The following is a 20,410-nucleotide window of genomic DNA, read 5'->3' as shown; positions in this document are numbered from 1 at the left end:
CATTAAGTCCATAAATATTGCAGGTACATTGGTTAACCCAAAAGGCATAACAGTGAACCCATAATGTCCGTATTTAGTCCTGAATGCGGTCTTTGGTATGTCGTGATCAGCGATTCTCAATTGATGATAACCCGAACGCAGATCGATCTTTGAAAAGATTCCTTCTCCTTTCAGTTGGTCAAATAGGTCTTGTATCCTAGGTAAAGGATACTTATTCTTGATCGTGACCTTATTGAGCTCCCTGTAGTCTATACAGAGCCTCATACTTCCATCCTTTTTCTTCACAAACACTGGTGCTCCCCAAGGCGATGCACTTGGCCTAATGTAACCCTTCTCCAATAGATCCTCCAACTGGCCTTTTAACTCATTCATTTATCTGGAGCCATTCGATATGGTGCTTTTGAAATAGGCGCGGTTCCAGGCACTAAGTCTATGGTAAAGTCAATAGCTCGATTGGGAGGCATCCCCGGGATCTCTTCCGGAAACACATCGAGGAATTTATTAACTACTGCAATATCTTCAGGCTGATCTTTGATCACATGCTCTAGGTTTCTCACATTGCATAAGAAGACTGGGTTCCCTTTACCGACTAGCTTCACGAGTTCCATTGCCGTGATAATCCCTATGTTCTTAGGTTTACCAAAACGACGATATGACACTACTTTTCCTAGGCTAGACCTCAAGTGAACCTTCTGCTTCTCACAATCTATTTTGGCTTTGAACATGGCCAACCAGTCTATTCCTAGAATTACATCTAGCTCTCCTAACTCAAACTCGATTAGGTTAGATAAGAACAAGGTTTTGGCTATGGTCAAAGGCACATCTCTATGGATTTTGGTACACTTCACTACGCTACTAGTAGGTATGACTATAGGTACTTCAATGGTTTCAGGTTCTTTCAACCCTAATTTCCCCAAAGCGTCTACTGATATAAAAGAATATGTCGCACCAGAATCAAATAGAACTTTAACTAAAACGGAATTAATAGAAAAAGTACCCGCTATGACGTCAGAGGAAGTCTCCGCTTCTTGCCTAGATATCACATTCAGCTTCCCTTGGGCAACTCCTTTGTTATAGCCACCTCCATTGGTGTTTCCATTGGTGTTTCGGTTCCCATTCTGCTGTTGGCTTCCTCCAGGATTTCCATGGTTCTGGTGATTGCCATTGCTATTGCCATTGTTACCACCTTGGTAATTCCTTTGGTTTCCACCTCCATTTCCCCCATTTCGGTTCTGATTATTCCGATTATTGTTCTGGTGGTTACCTTGGTTAGGCTTTCCATTCTTAGAATAGCATTCATACTCCCTATGGCCAAACTTCTGACAGAATCTACAAGTCACCAGGTTTCCGTCACAATCCTTTCCAGGGTGATTCATGTTATAGCGCTTACAGTCGTAGGTCCTTACTCCATTCCTTCCAGACTGATTTCCACCACCTTGGTTGTTGCGATTGCCACCATTGTTAGCTCTAAACTGGAAGTTCCCATTCCCTTTGTGCTTCTTAAAATCCCCTAGATTCTGATGGTTATTCCCTTGATTTGAGTTTCCACCATCCTTTCTATTTTCAGTACTCCCATTCTTCCTTTGTTGTAAACCATACAGGTGAGCAGCTTTGCCGTACAAGGTGTCTAATGAGGTAAAGGTCTCTCCAGACAACAACAATTGCAAGTCCATGGTAAATCCATTCTCAAATCTTTGAGCCCTGAGCTCTTCCGTTGCCACCACTTCAGGTACAAACCTAGACAGCTCTATGAACTTAGAATAGTATTCCGTTACAGACAGACCCTCCATTTTTAGTTCGTTGAACTCCTGCGCCTTTTGCTTCTTCAGATAGGGTGGGTAAAACTTGTTCCTTAATGCGGTTTTGAATGCTTGCCACCCAAAGTTAGGTGTGGCTCTAAGGGTATTCTCACATCGTTGCCACCATAGATCAGCTTCACCTCTCAGGTAGTACACAACACTGTTCACCCTAAGGTTTTTGGGGCAATTCACAGCTACAATAAGCTTATCGAATTCTCTCAACCAGTTTTCAAGCACACTTGGTTCAATCTCTCCGCTATATAGTGGAGGCTTGCTTTGAGCTATTTTCTTAAACATTTCCCCAGTCGGGTCATGCACTGGGTTGGCTCTAGATTGAGCTAGGTCTCGAACTACCTCAGCTAGTTGTCTAACCACTTCAGAAATCTCTTGGTTAGCCATATCCCTTCTCCTGAATAAAATAGAAGACTAACTTTAATATTGGTTGGACATGAAATTACTAAGGCACTAGTTCGACAACGAACCCATTCACAACAAGAACACAATTACACGTGCCCTAGGGGGAGTTGGCACCACTTTTGGGCTTTCTCACCCAACTATTCCATGCATGTAATTTAGATGGTTGCTACTTTGACCACCTTGCACATAAAATTTCACTGAAGAAATAACAATTAATCCCTTTGCGATACCCACAAAACTTAGAATTCTATGATTTTATTAATACTTAAGAGATAACGAAAAGGAAATTCTATGATTTTATTAATGCTTCAATGAATAGGTCTTACATCCACCAATGATATAACTTTTATTTCTCCAACTATAACAGAACTAACAACCATAGGTAGTAGCTTTGCCACTTTATTATTCAACGAAAAATAAATAACTAAGGATTACATTTCTCTAAAGACTAATGTCATCACGACGATCATTTCTTTCCTTGTATTGCTCTGGAGTAAAGTCTTGATCATTAGGATCATCCAAGTCTTCTTCCGGATCAAAGTCTTAATCCATAGCCTCATCATCCTGTTGTGGCTCGCTATCAACCACATTGTTCTCTTCAAGCTCATCCTCAGATCCACTAGATATAGCAATTGTTGGTTCAGGAACAATAGGATTAGGATTTTCAATCTCCACTACATCATCATCATCATCATCATGGTCCTCCTCAACATCATTTGCTTGCTCATCATGGATCATGCCATCCTCACCATCACTTTCTACTCCTACATAGCCCATACCTAGACCCGCAGAGTACTTCCCATCCTCATAGCTATTCTCTGCAACCTCTAAGATAGTAGTAAGAACCTCAGTATCATACTTCCACCTACCATCTCCAGTCCCATATTTGTACCAATTAGGGGTACCATCATTAAAATGCATGTCACTGAACTTGTTCTTAAGGTCTATGTAAGGGTTCTTATGGGGCAAACAATGAATAACCATACTAGCCATCATATATTTCTACCTAAGGTGGGGAATATCCTTGGTCGAAGCAAAATAGTTGCAAGCAAACACGATCTTCTGGACATACATGTGCGAAATCTCGTTATCCATCTTCTCTAAGTATCCTAGACTGGTGAACTTAGAAGGTAGCATCCTTAATACCTGAAAATTGACAACTAGAAAGTCTTACTAATGAAGGAAATATTTTTTTCACCCAAGGTGCATTAAGTCTAATACCAAGGTTCAGATTAATTGCGAACAATTAATTCAGTGAGATCAAGTGATCGGAACAGCTAGCTGGAGCAATGCTTCCGATCAGTGAGTTCCAATGGATATTGAACTCACAACTTACTCTTGACTGAACCTACAAGGTCACACCAATGACGACACGTAACAGATCACCGGATTAAATGAATCGGAAATTCATTTAATAGCTTTTCGGGAATTAAGTTGGAAACTTATTGTACGATACGACCTTGCATCGGAATCGTATATCGTATCGCGAATATTCGTAAGCTAGGCGAGACGAATGAATCGTATCGTACGATGGTGATTCGTCGTATTCGAAACGATAAATAATATATCGGAAATATATTAAAACGCGAATACGAGGAGCGGCCCACGAGCCGAGTGCACGAAGCACTCGAGGCCCATGGGCGCGCGCGCTAGGCGAGCAAGCAAAAGCAACGCAGCAGCGAGGCCCATGGCCAAGGAGCTGGGCGCGCGCGCTAGGCGAGCAAGCAAAAGCAACACAGCAGCGAGGCCCATGGCCGAGGAGCTGTGCGCGTGCGGGCCGAGACCACGACACAGCAGCAGCAGCGCGGCCCACGGCCCAGCTTGCTGTGCGTGTCCGTGTGATGGCGCGCGGGGCTTGCTATCCGGCCTTGCCTCAAGGCTTGGTCGGTTAGTAAGGTTATGTAAATAACCTTCTAACCTCCTTCCAACTAATTACAACACAATACACACAACCCTAGGAGAAAACAGAGAACCCTCATTCTCTCGGTGCCTCCAAGGTGTGTTCATCCCAAAAGCAAAGTATCTTGATCGATTGTCTAAACTACGATAATCAAGACGGTTCTGAACGTGTCGGTGAACCAAGTAGAGGAACGACAAGGGGAGTTCTTTGTTCGTGTTCGTTGACATATTATTGTGGAAAACACGCTTCGAATGTAAGTTTGCTTAATCTGTGCTTTATACAGGTTTCCTGGCTTTGGGGATTGTTTCCGCACATGTTATTATGTTTAACTGTATTCCCCAACAACTAACGCGTTCCCATAGAAATTCCAACCCAAAAAGGATACAATAAGTAGTTCGTGGAGCCATACAATTTCAATGCACAAGTATATGCTCAACATGAAATATGATGCAATTAATCACATAAAGCAAGATAAAACATGGTTAAGACACATACATGGCAATTAATAAATCACCTTATCATATAAAATGCATACTTAAACTAATATTCCCTTCTTAATCTACCCATTCCTCACTTGAAAATAATATTAATTTTTGAAATTAATTAAGAAATAACTCCTAACTTAGTTGAAATTATTAAAATTAAAATCGAAAATTAATAAGAATTATTAATTAATTAAACAAAAATTTCGGATAATAATTAAGGAAATCCGAATTTTTTTTATTTTTAAATCTGAAAATTTGAAAAAGAAATTCGAGTGAATAAATGAATAAAATAAAATAAATTCGGATCATTAAAAGGAAAATCCGAAAAAAAAATCGAATTTAATTCGAAAATATCGAATAAATAAAATGAATTTTGGAAAAATAAAGTAAATTAAATAATAATTCAAACTTTTCAACTTATTTCAAACGACCCAAAATAATTGATATTTGACCTTTAAAATATTGAGTACTCAAAATAATACGTTTTCACTTTAGGAAAATAATATTTAAAAATCCTAAAGTTCCGCATTAGTCTCCGATTACCACTTTGTAGTATTGCTTACTACAAAGAAGGAATGAAACTAAGCTCTAGTATACCACTTTGTAGTATTACTTACTACAAAGTAGCCTTAAGCTCCTGAATTCGCACTTACCATAATCCTCTAAGTTAAATGGTTCTAGAATATCTTCTTTTTGAAGTCTTTCTATGGTCTTCATGTTAATATGGCCTAATCGACAATGCCACAGATAGGTGAGATCTGAATCATTCTTTTTGGCCTTTTTGGTATTTGTGTTATAAACTTGTTTGTCGTGATCTAATAAATAAAGTCCATTAACTAATCTAGCAGATCCATAAGGCATCTCTTTAAAATAAAACGAGCAACTATTGTCTTTTATTAAAAAGGAAAATCCCTTAGCATCTAAGCAAGAAACAGAAATGATGTTTTTACTAAGACTTGGAACATGGAAACATTCTTCGAGTTCCAAAACTATCCCAGAGGGAAACGACAAGTAATAAGTTCCTACAGCTAATGCAGCAATCCGTGCTCCATTTCCCACTGGTAGGTCGACTTCACCCTTGCTTAACCTTCTACTTCTTCTTAGTCCTTGTGAATTGGAACATAAGTGTGAGCCACAACCTGTATCTAATACCCAAGAAGTTGAATTAGCAAGTATACAGTCTATAACGAAAATACCTGAAGATGGAACGACTGTTCCGTTCTTCTGATCTTCCTTAAGCTTTGGACATTCTCTCTTGTAATGGCCAATTCCATCACAATAAAGACAGCTTGATGTGGACTTGTCCTGCTTCGTCTTCTTTCTTGTCTCAGCATTGCCCTTGGACTTTCCACCTTTCTTGAAGGGTCTCCCTTTAGCCTTTAGTAAATTCTTGGCTTCACAGTCGAGTATTATCTTAGCCTTTTGGACCAGGTGAACAAACTCTACGACTGTTTCTTCTCTTGGTTCACTCATGTATAGTTGCTTAAAGAGACCAAACCCACTGTGGAGTGAATTGAGCAAGATAGAGACTTTCATCCTTTCACTTATTAGTGTTCCTAGCAGACTTAGGCGATCAAAATATGAAAGCATAAGGTCCACATGGAACCTTATGGAACACCCACCCTTTGTTTAGTGCGAAGGAGCTGAACATATATGTGTTTCTTGGACCTCCATCCTAAAACATCTGTTATGAGAACTAACCTTTAGGCCAGACATTGATTCAATCAACTCATGGACATTTAGATCCCTGTCCTCCGTGTTTCCACGACAGATATCCCTCAGATTCTTGATGAGCGTAAAAGGTTCTTAAGCTACAAACCTCCTAGCCCATTCATCAGGGATATTGTTCAGCATGAGACTCATAACCTTTTTGAGATCCGCATCCCAGGCGTCATGTCTTTCAGGGTCATGTCTCTGGCATAGTAACTTGGCATGGGATTGAACAGTACATACTCAAATCCATTGAGTCTCACTATTTCAATCAGCTTAGCTTCCCATTCAAGAAAATTTGTTAGGTTCAGCTTGACCATAAGCTCAAAACCCATGATGATGTTTTGATTGTTGTTTGCCATAATAAAACTACAATTGAAAAAGAATCAACAAATAAATAACCATTCACAGTTTCTCTTAATAAACTTAAATTCTAGCATACATGCACAATTTGTCATTTATTAAGCATTTTATTCAAGTTATGTGTTCCGGTAGGTGTGAATAAAATGATTCCAAGACCCTTAAATCATTGAAGAATTAAGCACATTATGTATTTAGACTCAATTCTAAAATATTTTAGGTAAGCAAAGCCTTTGCTAATAGTCTAGAAACTACTCTTGGTTGTTAGGTACGTCTTAGAACTTATTAGGTAAACCTATCTCATTTGCCACGACATAAAGGGATTCCTTACTTATATTGTTGAGTTTCACCAAAACTAACATGTACACAAATTTATTTGTGTACCTTACCCCTTTAGGATCAATAAGTAACACCTAGCTTAGGCGGAAAACTATTACTAAGATTGATGTAAAGGTTATCCAAGTAAGTGTTATTTTGGCATGGCACATTTTAACTCAAGTTTTAAAGTTTGGAACTTAAGGCTCTTACTATGTTGGTTAGATTTTAAGTGAACTAAAATCCTTAATCATGCAACATAATCAAGCCATAATCTCATGCATAATTAGGACATATTTAAAGCAATAAATAACTTAAAGCATGCATAAGATATAAATGTGATCTAGTATAGCCCGACTTCATCTTGAAGCTTCAACTTCAAACTCCGTCTAGAAAATGGATTGGAAACTCCGTCTTGAATTTCACCATGGGAGACGCCATTTTCTTCAAATAGAATATGCTATAATTGAAACTAATTACAATTATTTGATGGTACGCATACCATATTTAAATTAAAAACTTTGGTGCATTAGACCAAATTTACATTCAAATTAATGGTACGCAGACCATATTTTTTATCCTATTTGGGCCATACTAGTCACTTTCCATAACCTGCAAAACAGTACATTTACAATATACCATTAACCCATTCATTTATCAATGAATTGCCCACATAGCTGGTTAGTTGAACATATTATGCATCACATAAATATTTGCAGCAATTAATCAAGGCTTCCAATAATCTACAAATTATTCAATCCTTATTAATTCTAATCGAGTTATTTTAACCTTAAAGGAATGTAGACCTAATCAAGAGTTTATGACTAAAACACTCCCACTTAAACCAAGAAATTTACATGCTTTACTAATTTTAAACATAAAATTGTATTTCCTAGTCCAACCGGAAACATACAAATTTAATTAAAATTTAAAGCTCGTATAAATTTATTATTTAAATCCTTTAATTTATTTTCGTTGAATTAAATTAATAAATTTAAATTTAATTAAAGTTTTAATTTTAGTAAAATAATTAGTATAAATAAAATTTATAATAATTTATATTCAAAATTAAATCCGGAGAATAACATTAACTTACGATTTTAAATTTAATTAAAATCGTTTTTCAACTGAAAATCAAAATTAAATTAAAATGAACCAATCGGGTCGAGACGAGGCCATGGGCTCGCGCCCATGCCCCGTCGAGTCCACGTCGTAGCAATGCCCCACTCGATTGATCGCATAGCAAGGCACGAGCAGCCACGCGTAGACGTAGCAAGCCGAGCCACGCCTACGCGCAGCAGCAGCTCGCTCGCTGTGGCGAGGCATGTAGGGGAATATAGTTAAACATAATAACATGTGCGGAACAATCCCCAAAGCCAGGAAACATGTATAAATTAAGCACAGATTAAGCAAACTTACATTCGAAGCGTGTTTTCCACAATAATCCGTCAACGAACACGAACAAAGAAATCCACTTGTCGTTCCTCTACTTGGTTCACCGACACGATCAGATCCGTCTTGATTATCGTAGCTTAGACAATCGATCAAGAGATTTGCTTTTTGGGATGAACACACTATGGAGGCACAGAGAGAATTAGGGTTCTCTGTTTTCTCCTAGGGTTGTGTGTAATCTGAATTGTGATTGCCTTAGTTAGAAATTAGGCAAGGCCGGCTAGCAAGCCCGCGCAGCATCACACTTACACGCACAGCGAGCTGGGCCGTGGGCCGCGCTGCTGCTGCTGTGTCGTGGTCTTGGCCCACGCGCGCACACAGCTGCTCGGCCATGGGCCAACGCTGTTGTGTCGCCTTGCTTGCTTGCCTAGCGCGCGCGCCCATGGGCCTTGAGTGCTTCGTGCACTCGGCTCGTGGGCCGCTCCTCGTATCCACGTTTAATATATTTCCGATATATTATTTATCGTTTCGTATACGACGAATCACCGTCGTACGATACGATTTATTCGTTTCGCCTAGCTTACGAATATTCGCGATACGATATACGATTCCGATGCAAGGTCGTATCTTATAATACGTTTCCAACTTAAATCCCGAAAAGCTATGAAATAAATTTCCGATTCATTTAATCCGGTGATCCGTTACGTGTCATTGGTGTGACCTTGTAGGTTTAGTCAAGAGTAAGTTGTGAGTTCAATATCCATTAGAACTCACTGATCGGAAGCATTGCTCCAGCTAGCTGTTCCGATCACTTGATCTCACTGAATTAATTGTTCGCAATTAATCTGAACCTTGGTATTAGACTTAATGCACCTTAAGTGAAGGACATATTTCCTTCAATCTCCCACTTGTCATTCAGACAAGTGTGCATCCACATTCCTTTGTCGCTTAGTGTTACTTACTGAACATAAGGTAAGATCCAAGCCATCCTTATTAGGTCCAGAGGTGTTTCTCGGATTACAGAGTTCAACTGTCAAACTTTTGCAGAAGGTTAAGCCTAACCATTCTGAGCACGTCCATGCATTTTACAGTATCTAACTCTCCGAGAGGCCTTGTTACACAACAACACCATATCCTATCAAAGATAGGAGGACAATCCATTCTTGCAATCTATGAACACTCACTTTGATTCATATTACGCCCAATAACTGCTTTTATAGCCTCCTTTTACGGTGCGACGTTTAGCTAGTATCAAAGCGAACTAATTCTCAAACGAGCAGACATAATCGCTCATGTTCTGAGGAACGGTTTCTAATCACCATTAATGAGAACTACCTATGACATGACTTTAATCTCTTAAAGCGTTCTCATGGTCAATCCGATACAAGATCCAATAAGTATCTATGCAAAAGATTCTGACATCCAGTCACTCTAGTTCAAGAAACAGAACTAAGTAATCTACTTGCAATCTAATCTTCATTAGTCATTGGTCGTCCACCTTTCAATGACCTGGATTAGGGATCCTTTGTGACTTCAATATTCAAGTTCACTTATGGGTGTTTCTTTGCCAAAGAATCCATCTTGACATCCCATTTGAATGATTTGAATCACATGGACTTATCATTTAATTCTAAACCACAATTAAATGAATATGAAATAATAAATTTCATAAATATGAAATGGTTAAACCAATTGTTTTAAACATAGATCTAACAGATGTTCTAAAACAATACTTAGAAAATCAAAGCCATTCTCCAACATGCTTGATTCCCATGGTTGCTACATGTGCGTTGTGTTTCACTTGTGGCAACAGTTTAGTCAATGGATCCGCGACGTTGTCGTCAATTCCAACCTTGCAAATCTCGATTTCCTTTCTTTCAACGATCTCTCGAAGTATATGAAATCGCCGCAGTACGTGCTTGGACTTCTGGTGGCTCCTAGGCTCCTTTGCCTGGGCAATGGCTCCCCTATTGTCACAATACAAAGCCACTGGTCCTTTAATGGAGGGGACAACACCAAGTTCTTTGATGAACTTCCCAATCCAAACAGCTTCCTTTGCTGCTTCTGAGGCAGCAATGTACTCGGCTTCAGTTGTAGAATCCGCAATAGTGCTTTTCTTAGCACTTTTCCAGCTTACTGCTCCGCCGTTGAGGCAGAACACAAACCCAGACTGTGATCTGAAATCATCTCTGTCGGTTTGAAAGCTTGCGTCCGTATAGCCCTTAACAATCAACTCATCTGTACCACCATAAACTAGAAACTGATCCTTAGTCCTTTTCAGGTACTTTAGGATGTTCTTGGCAGCAGTCCAATGCGCCTCACCTGGTTCTGACTGGTACCTGCTCGTTGCACTGAGTGCAAACGAAACATCCGGCCTTGTACAAATCATAGCATACATGATGGATCCAATAGCCGAAGCGTATGGAATTCCACTCATCTTTCTACGCTCATCAGATGTTTTGGGACACTGATTCTTGCTTAGATATACGCCATGTGACATGGGTAGATGGCCTCTCTTGGCTTCCATCATATTGAACCTAGCTAGCACTTTGTCAATGTAAGTGCTTTGGCTTAGTCCAATCATCCTCTTAGATCTATCCCTATAGATCTTGATGCCCAATATGTACTGTGCCTCTCCTAAGTCCTTCATTGAGAAACACTTCCCGAGCCAAGACTTTACAGACTCCAACATAGGAATGTCGTTTCCAAAAAGCAGTATGTCGTCAACATACAAGACTAGGAATGCAATTTTACTCCCACTGACCTTCTTGTATACACAAGATTCGTCCTGATTCTTGATGAAGCCAAACTTATTGACTGCTTCATCAAATCGTTTATTCCAACTCCTTGATGCCTGCTTTAGTCCGTAGATGGACTTCTTAAGCTTGCATACCTTTCCTTGGTTCTTTTGATCGACAAAACCCTCCGGCTGTGTCATGAACACAGTCTCTTCAAGAACACCGTTCAAGAAGGCAGTTTTGACATCCATTTGCCATATTTCATAGTCATGAAAAGCGGCAATCGCAAGGATTATTCGAATAGACTTAAGCATCGCGACTGGAGAAAAGGTTTCATCGTAGTCAACGCCGTGAACTTGCCTGTAACCTTTTGCTACCGATATAGCCTTGTATATGTATACAATTCCATCTTTGTCTTTCTTCAATTTCTAGACCCATTTGCATCCGATAGGTGTGAACCCATCCGGCAAATCAACCAAATCCCAGACTTGATTTTCAGACATGGAGTCTATTTCAGATTGCATGGCCTCTAACCATTTAATGGAGCTTGGGCTCGTCATAGCTTGCTTGTAAGTCAAAGGTTCATCACTATCCAATATGAGAACGTCTAAGTTTTCAGTCAAGAGGACGCCTGTTCATCTGCCCGGCTGAAAAATAGTTCTATTTGACCTACGAGGGGAAACAACGTTTTGAGGAACTACTCCCACTAGCTCTTCTAAAGACCTTGGAGGTTCATCAACTTGAACTGCTTCTAAAGAGTTATGAGTTCGTTGTTCGTCTCGAATCTCTTCGAGGTCTATTATTCTCCCACTTGTCAATTTGGAAATATGATTTCTTTCCAAAAAGACACCGTCACGAGCAACGAATACCTTGTTGTCTGACTTGTTGTAGAAGTAATACCCCATAGTTTCTTTTGGATACCCAACAAAGAAACATTTGTCAGATTTAGGTTGTAGCTTGTCCGAAATTAATCGCTTGACATATGCTTCGCAACCCCAAATCTTCAGAAAAGACAGCTTTGGAAGTTTCCCAGTCCATAATTCGTATGGAGTCTTTTCAACAGCTTTTGACGGAACACGATTCAGTGTGAGTGTTGCAGTTTGCAACGCATGTCCCCAGAACTGTAAAGGAAGTTCGGCTTGACCCATCATTGACCTGACCATATCGAGTAAGGTCCTGTTTCTCCGTTCCGAAACTCCATTCCATTGAGGTGTCCCCGGAGCAGTCAATTCAGAAAGAATACCGCATTCTTTTAAATGGTCATCAAACTCGTGGCTAAGATATTCACCTCCTCGATCCGATCTTAGAGCTTTGATTTTCTTGCCATGTTGATTCTCTACTTCACTTTGAAATTCTCGGAATTTCTCAAACGATTCAGACTTGTGCTTCATTAAGTAAATATAGCCATATCTACTGAAGTCGTCCGTAAACGTTATGAAATGGCTGAAGTCACCTCTAGCTTTCGTACTCATAGGCCCACATACGTCCGTATCTATTAGCCCTAGTAGTTCGTGTGAGGGGGTCGAAAAAGCACGAGGCTAATGCGTGACCTCGTCCCTCGTGGGTGTGACGATTCTTTTTTATTCAATCAAGTGTAATTGGATTTCCTGTGAGTTTACACCCAATTGACTAGTAATATAGGAGTCGCCATTCAGTTTTTAACAACAATGAGAAAAACTGACAAAACCCGGTTATCGTGACATAAAGGGAGTGCAATTATGTTTGACCACGACGGCCGTAGGTTCCCTTGTGATCCCTGGTGTGAGGATCTCTCAACATACACCCGCAAGGTAGAGATTGAGGGTTCGGGGGACTGTAACTACCGAGAGGAGTACTTCGCTCGTCGATAACTCCAGAGGCAGGATATCCTTACTAGCTCAGCATAAATAATTGAAGGGACATGCGTTAACTATTAAACTAATTTGAGTTGATTTTAGCAATATGCAACATATAATACTAGTTCGATCGCGATTATCTGATTTAGATTGCATTAAGGGACCTAGCATGATAATCCAATTTCCCAAAAATATTATATTTGTTAGGCGTGATAGAACAATCAGATTTAGTTAGTTTAACAGTTCATAAAAAGGGCGAGGAAAGCAATTAAATCATCGAAAAGGGGCACATTACGACGCACCCTTGAGAGGTGCGTCACGGTTCTCAGAAAACTAACCACTTTGACTTTGCTATTTCTCCTTTTTATTTAACGAATCTCAATTATGGGACAGGATACGTTTTGTTCGATTTATGGATCGATTGCGACAGAACGCGTGAACAATTTCGCAGCGTGAGGCTTAGGCTAAGGGTTGGAGTCCATACTCAGAATATGAATTGTGTGTTGTGTGTGTTCTTTTCACGTCGAATTTGGGGCTGTATTTATAGGGAAGAGTTCGTGGAAAGATAGAATTGCAGAGTTCTAATCCACAAAGAATTAGGAAAAAACACGTACCCAGGTATTTTCAGCGCCCAGGCCTGGGCTGTTTTCTTAGTCAGATTCGGATTCTTGAAATTCGTAGAGTTTGAGACTTAATCGAGTTTTTTAGTGCGTATCAATTTCATGACGGAATGCGTCTGGGCCCGTTACGAACTCTAGGCTCGTTAGGATTTTAATTAATACGTAACTCTTATTTCCGAATCATATTAGGAATAGGATTCTCGCAATTTTCTATCTCATTTAGGATTTATGTTGGAATGCAACACCTAGTTCTCACAGGTTTCTATCCTTTATGATTTGCCACTTTTAGAAGCTACCTTTTACGGCAGTTACTATTTTTAGCAGGTTTCCATAAATAGCAGTTTTCTATAAATATCAGGTTTCGGGTGAAATGAAAAGGGGAATTGAGATTCGTTTATTTTATAGGAGATGCGTTGTCAAGTGGAGATTTATGCTTTCATCATCGAACCTTTCCCTTTCGGGAATGGGGACAAAAGTAGGTGTCTACAGTTCACTACTAGAAATAACACCTATAACGACAAATAAATAACGACCAACCAAATAAAGTTATCGTTAAAATGTAAATTTGTCTAATGGAGCGCGGGTCATCTAATGATTTCAAATAAAAAATTGAACCTAGTTCCTGAAAAAAAACATTCGTTGTTAATGCTCAGATCTTAGCTTTTAATTGCAGGATTTTGAGCCAATTCTCCAAAACCTAGGTCAGAATTTCAGATCTCAAGCCCCTAAAAGTCTTTTAATTTTCTCTCCTCTCAAATTCTAGGGTTAGTCATAGACAATATTCTGTAACCTCTTCTAGTCTGCTCTTAATCAATATGTTGTTATCCTTGCAGGAATTTGGCAATTCGGCAACGATGGCAACAGGCCACACGTCCCACACCGATAAGGGCACCAGCACGGCCGTGGCGGCGGCTCGACTAGTTGGCACTGCCGCTACAAGGACCATCATCGGTAACTCAGAATTTTACCTTATCACATTGTTTTACATTGCAATTTCAAAACTTCTCAACTATATTTCAATTGATTTCTTTCTATATTTATGTAATTGTGATAGATAATTGGTGAATTACAATTCAAGTTTTCTTTCCAATAGTCTAATTATATGGGAGAGAAATTGTTCGAAATTTTTGTTAACCTGAATGAAGTACGGAGTCTTTATCTGGAATTTATTCAGTTTCAATTTTGTAGTTAATGGTCATGTGTGTAAATTGCTATAGACTATTCGCACTAGTTCAGTAGTTGGATGCTCAATATGTGTAGTACCTTTGAGTTTAGTCATAGAAAAAGCATAAATCCTAATAGGTTTATGTTTTCAGGTTGGTTATGCCCACATTCAGCTATATGAATAAAGAAAGGTTCATCCTCAAATCAATTCCCATTGATTGAAAACTTGGGAGGTGATATACAGCTGCCACAAAAATCCAGGCAATATACCATTTACTAAAATTTGAATAACTTGGTTTAATTGTCTTCCCAATGAACGGTGATGAGAAAAAATAGAAAAATCCTAACAACCAGATATACATAAACCACCACTTAATGTTGTTGTCAAACCCTTGTATGAAAGTATTCATACTATCAAACGATATGAAAAAAAGGCATCCCAAGGCAACTGCTATGATTGCGTGACGGGAGTGCTCGTGTGGATAAGGATAACTATGAGGAAGTATAGTCCTAAAGTTATCCATATTTAGTGTATCCAGTAAACCAACAGCCGGCCTGTTAGAGCCCATTCCGCAATAAGAAACCAGCCGTTGCTAGTACAATAAGTTCAGCTTCTTTGTCGTGCAACCAACTTCTCGAATGACTTGAATGCAGAGGAAAACGGTTGAAAATGGATGAAGAAAAAATGGTGGATAAAAATGGCGGTGGTAATGTTCTTAGCTTTCGTCCCTCTTTTGAGTAAATCAAAGAAAAGAAACCAAACTTGGAATCTGAGAATGTCTGCAACAAACAAGAAAAGGGCATATTCTGTTTTTATCAAATTCCCAAAATCAAAAATCCAAGTCATGACCACATTCAGCTATATTATTGAAGTGACTATTGTGTCTCTTAGGATATTTATCAAGTCTGTTTAATTTTTCCAGCTTCTTTTTAGTTGTGCACTATCTTATAAGTTTTTCCTATTCTTTAACTTTAAACTTATTCTATCTGTTTGATAGAAAATAAAGTTATGGGCATATGGAAAAACTTGCATTGATCAGCTTCATTCAAAAGGTTTTGACCTTTTCGTATTCTATGAGTTAGCAAAGTTAAATGTAATTTTTCTTTTCTTTTCTGATTGACTCTCTTTAGTCTCTTGCATTAGTAATGACATCAAGACTGCAGAGATATGCCGATGTGTGTGCCAGCTATTATGACATCAAGAAGCTTAAGTGTTGTGTATATGTGTCCCTTGCAGGGGTAGCAGAAACAAGCAACCGTTTTGGATGAGCATTTGTGCCTGGACAGAGGTAGCAGGTGCCTGTGTGCGACATTGTGCAAGTTTGTTAGGATGTGAGTGCAAGACTGATGTAGGTTGGATTTATACAGCATGCCAGAGTCAGGTTTGGTTTATTCTAGTTGCTTTTAGGAGTTCTAGTCTGATGCATCAATCTAATTTGGTTTTGCTTCGCTTTCCTATGTATGATTTTACTAGTTTTTGTCCCTTGTATTAGTTAGGTTGCTCGGTATGCTTTGTAAGCCATCTTTACTTTATTCATTGATTTGTGACTAAGAAATATATAGTTTGATATTTTCATGATTCGTAGGGGTACAGGGTCACCCATTTTTGCACTCTTAATTGCATACTACATTTAGATATAATCTAATTGATAAAAATAGTATATACCCATCTTTCTCAGTTTGTTATAGAATTTAGATTTATTTTTAGATTGTTTTGGAAAAAGGTTATTCTATATTATGAGCTAGATTGGTTTTAGCAATAAACATTTCTTGTTTCTTAGCTAATTTTTGCAAGCTACAATTTTCTTCTCATGAGCTTATCTTTGCCGATTGCTTGGTTTTTATCAGGTTATTGGCTTATAGCTAATCCGGGGTGCAGATGTTGGACTGAAATTAATTTATTCCCAAGGAATTCCATTACAATTATGCTGTTCAATTTTTCTATTTTTTTATTAGACACAAGAAGGTGCATGCACATCTGTATAACTTGGTGCAAACTTGTGTCCTATGTTGGTTGGAACATAAGTCAGAGCCATAATTGGAGCTACTTTAACAACTATCGCTTTACGCATTGACTGAGAAGCAGGAATTCTGAAGATCGACAAACCAGCTAAGTGTCTTCTTTGTCTTCTGTTTTTTTTTCTTTAAGGGTACTGAAACGTTCAACCGTGGGAAAGGAGAGTCCTAGTACTCGTCTTTTATTTGTTTATGGATGGTTCTACCGGAATGGAGGATAAGATCGTGGATTGAGTTTGACTGTATAGGCTGGATTTAAATGATTGGGTTACAAGTTGAATAATATCTAAATGTTGATCATTGTTGTACTTTTAGGGAGATGCTGTCGAAATTTTGAACAACTTGTTAATTAATTTCTGTTGTGTTCAGAACTTGTAGAAATGTAAAGTAGACTAAACTAGTGTCCAGAGTACTGTATACCTGTATCTGACATTCATGGATTTTTTGCTGGAATCATCCCAATAATTTTAGTTTTATGTGGAGTTTGAGTTTTCTAATTTTATTTCTTTTCCTTTAACTTTTTTTGTAGGTGTTTGAAGAAGGGAAAACTTCTACTCCAGCTATTCGATGCACTTTTTCTTATTTGTCAAAGAACAAAAATATTAGAATTAAACTAGGAACTTGGATTTAGTTAGTTATCATGTTTTTGTTTATTAGTTCTTATAAGATTTTTTGTATTTTCCATTTATGGAATATTGTGTATTTTATACTTTGGAGATTAACTATAATTTTACACTAATTTTATATGATTTTCAATGTGTCTTATTCATTTCTAATATATTTGATCGTTATTATAAATATTTTAATTTGTTTATCTTTGAATTGATATTTAACGAGGGCTTGTTTGGTCATTATTATTAATAGTTCAACGTAATAAAATGTCCATTAACGATGAACTACTGTTGCGTCGTTAATTAATAACGACAAAACGGTAGTTCGTCGTTAACTTTTAACGATGAAACATTAGTTCATTGTTAACTTTTAACGATGAAATCGTAAATTCGTCGTTATTTTAACGACGAAACAGTAATCCGTCGTTAATTGTTAACGATGAACGAATAATTCGTCGTTAATGCTTAACGACGAAACAATAATTCGTCGTTAATAAAAGTTAATTAATAACGATGAACATCGTCGTTAAAGTCAATAACGAAGGAACCTGTTACAACGAACATCATGACCGTCGTTAAAGATTTTAACGACGAAAATTGAGGTTTTTAACGACGAAATTGTTCGTCGTTAAATGTCCTTTTTCTAGTAGTGGTTAGCCCCCACTTTGACTGAGTCTCGGGATGAGACGATGGTCAAAGTTTTAGACGGAGTGCGTCACACAAGCCATGGTGTATGTGACCTGTTTTGCGAGGGTCTCACGAGCCCCCGAGTGATAACATTTGACTTAAGGGTCATCACTTGAAATGTCGACATATCCCTCACGTGTCATTGGGATTTATCAACGGATAATATAGAATACTCCCTCACTTTGTCATTGGATGTATCTAAAGAGGCGTAGAAACTCCCTCACTTTGTCATTGGGAGTAGTTACAGATGTTTTCGAAATCAAAGCTATAAAGTGTAATTGGGCTTGGCCAAGCCCAATCACGAGGTAAAAATGTTTTTAAAGATTCTCATTTTCAGGGCTAGCTAAACGAGAAAACCCCCTTGTTTTTATGGGACGTAAAACGAAGGAAAATCCAGCACATCGCTCTTTTTTTGGAAAAAACGGAAAACCAATTCTTTTAATTTTTGGAAAAGGGAAAACCAGAAAAAGTTATCGCTGCAGCGACTAAGGACCTGCACGGTTAGTGATGCAGACCCCGCCGGCTAAAGATGGAGAGCCTGTCCGCTAAGGGTGGACACCCCGTCCGATAGAAGTGGACGAATCTGTTTTTGAATTTTGAAAATAAGGACCTACGCGGTTTGTGACGTAGACCCCGCCGGCTAAAGATGGTGAACCTGTCCGCTAAGGGTGGACACCCCGTCCGATAGAAGTGGACGAATCTATTTTGAAATTTGTTTTGTGTTTTTTTGAAAATAAGGACCTACGTGGTTTGCGCCGTAGACCCCGCCGACTGAAGATGGCGAGCCTGTTTCATTTTGTTTTTGAAGACTTCATTTTTGGAAAACTGAGGACCTGCGCGGCTAGTGACGCAGACCCCGCCCGCTAAAGGTGGGCGATCCTTGTCCGCTAAGGGTGGACGTCCCTGAATTCGTTTTTTCGATTTGGGAACTCGCGCGGTTTGTGACGCGATCTTGCCAATTGAAGATGGGCAAGTTCCTATTTCTTTGGTTCTTTGTGATTCCTTTTGAGAATTTCTTTTTATTCATTCTTGCAAGAGCGAATTCTTCCGAGGGATGCTCGGATTTAGTTGCAACCTGAATGTGGGTTGACAATGTGTTTAGATGGACCATTGTCTCGTGGTCATGATCTTTCATGGTTTTGAGCTAGTCTTTACGGCTCAATTTTTCCACTACCTGGGTCCTTGATTGGGGGACCATGTATAAGTATCAACGGCGACCTTTGTCTTGAGGTCGTAAACCGGTTCTTTTTCTTTTGAGATTATCCAAACACGGGACTTCGTACAGCGTAGTCTGGGAATATTGTTTTTACTTTGCATAATATATATTTTCCTTCGAGCCCCCAAGCATTCGTGCTTGACGGTCATTTCTTGTCAAAGAGGTTCCTACGCATTCTGTAATGTCCTTGATCGTGTTTGGGATTGTGCTCGTAAGTGCGAGCGATCTTTGTAGTGGCGTGCTACTCTTAACAAAGTCGTGAGGTGCGACTTTCAGTAAGGAAATCGGCAATTTTCGAGTCGAATGGAGGCGGCAGGGCCCAATAGAAGTTAGGGCCCTTTTTGAGCCTGGGATCATTTTCGGCGCCCATGCCTGGGCGTTAATGATTTCGGCGCCCAGCGCTGGGCGCTGAAAATGATTTCTGGCGAGGTTTCACAGTTGGCTTCTTGTTCGTTCGCTTTCTTTTTTTTCTTTTCGTCTAGAGATTCTTTTTTGGAACGAACCGTTCATTTGAGATCACCATTGATTGGTGAATAATTATTTCTCGAGAAACCGTAGCCTAATAGTGGACCAACGGTGTTTATTATTTCCTTATTCGTTCACCATTTCTTAGCTTAGAACGATTGTGGGATTAATCTCCAACGCCCAAAGTCAGGCGTGGGTTTTGGGGTCGGAGTTGATTATTGGGCAGATCTGCCTCTTTTCCGTTCGCTTATTTCACTTGGAGATTCTACGTATTCTCTTCTCTTTTGTTTTTCTTTATTTTTGGGACGTAGAATTTTATTAGAGATCACAATGAGCTGAGTGATCGTGATGATTTCTCGAGAAGCCGTAGCCGATTGGTGGACTACGGTGCTTGTCGATTTGGGGCGATTATTTTAAGAAACTGTTGCTCTTAAGGCGTACAGTTATTGTGATAGTTGGGCGAGTCTATATGGCCCGAGGAACATACCTTGAGGCGTAAGACTTTGACCGCTCTTGTTGTTGTATATTTTTTCCTTTTAAACGCGTTCGTGAATGTTCGATACTTAGAATGATGATATGTACGTGCGAACGAGCGTTCATAGAATGGTCGTTGTGTGCGGTTCCATTAATCAGTTTGCTTGAATCATTTTTTTTAGCAATGACTGATTTCGAATAGTTTG

At 39.1% G+C, this 20,410-nt stretch overlaps 1 long non-coding RNA gene across 1 annotated transcript; it reads left to right on the top strand.

Moving 5' to 3' along the window:
• The first annotated feature begins 14,118 nt into the window (after window positions 1-14,118).
• LOC110794145 (uncharacterized) lies at window positions 14,119-17,529 on the top strand. The gene is made up of 4 exons (XR_002534944.2): window positions 14,119-14,272; window positions 14,405-14,522; window positions 15,973-16,117; window positions 16,584-17,529. It is a non-coding gene; the product is annotated as an uncharacterized lncRNA (long non-coding RNA).
• The last annotated feature ends 2,881 nt before the right edge of the window (window positions 17,530-20,410 follow it).

This window comes from Spinacia oleracea, chromosome 5 (genome assembly GCF_020520425.1).
Source record: "Spinacia oleracea cultivar Varoflay chromosome 5, BTI_SOV_V1, whole genome shotgun sequence".
In the NCBI taxonomy this organism is placed as follows: domain Eukaryota; kingdom Viridiplantae; phylum Streptophyta; class Magnoliopsida; order Caryophyllales; family Amaranthaceae; genus Spinacia; species Spinacia oleracea.
The sequence above is the reverse complement of the archived record's forward strand: the minus strand, read 5'-3'. Positions and strand labels throughout refer to the sequence as shown.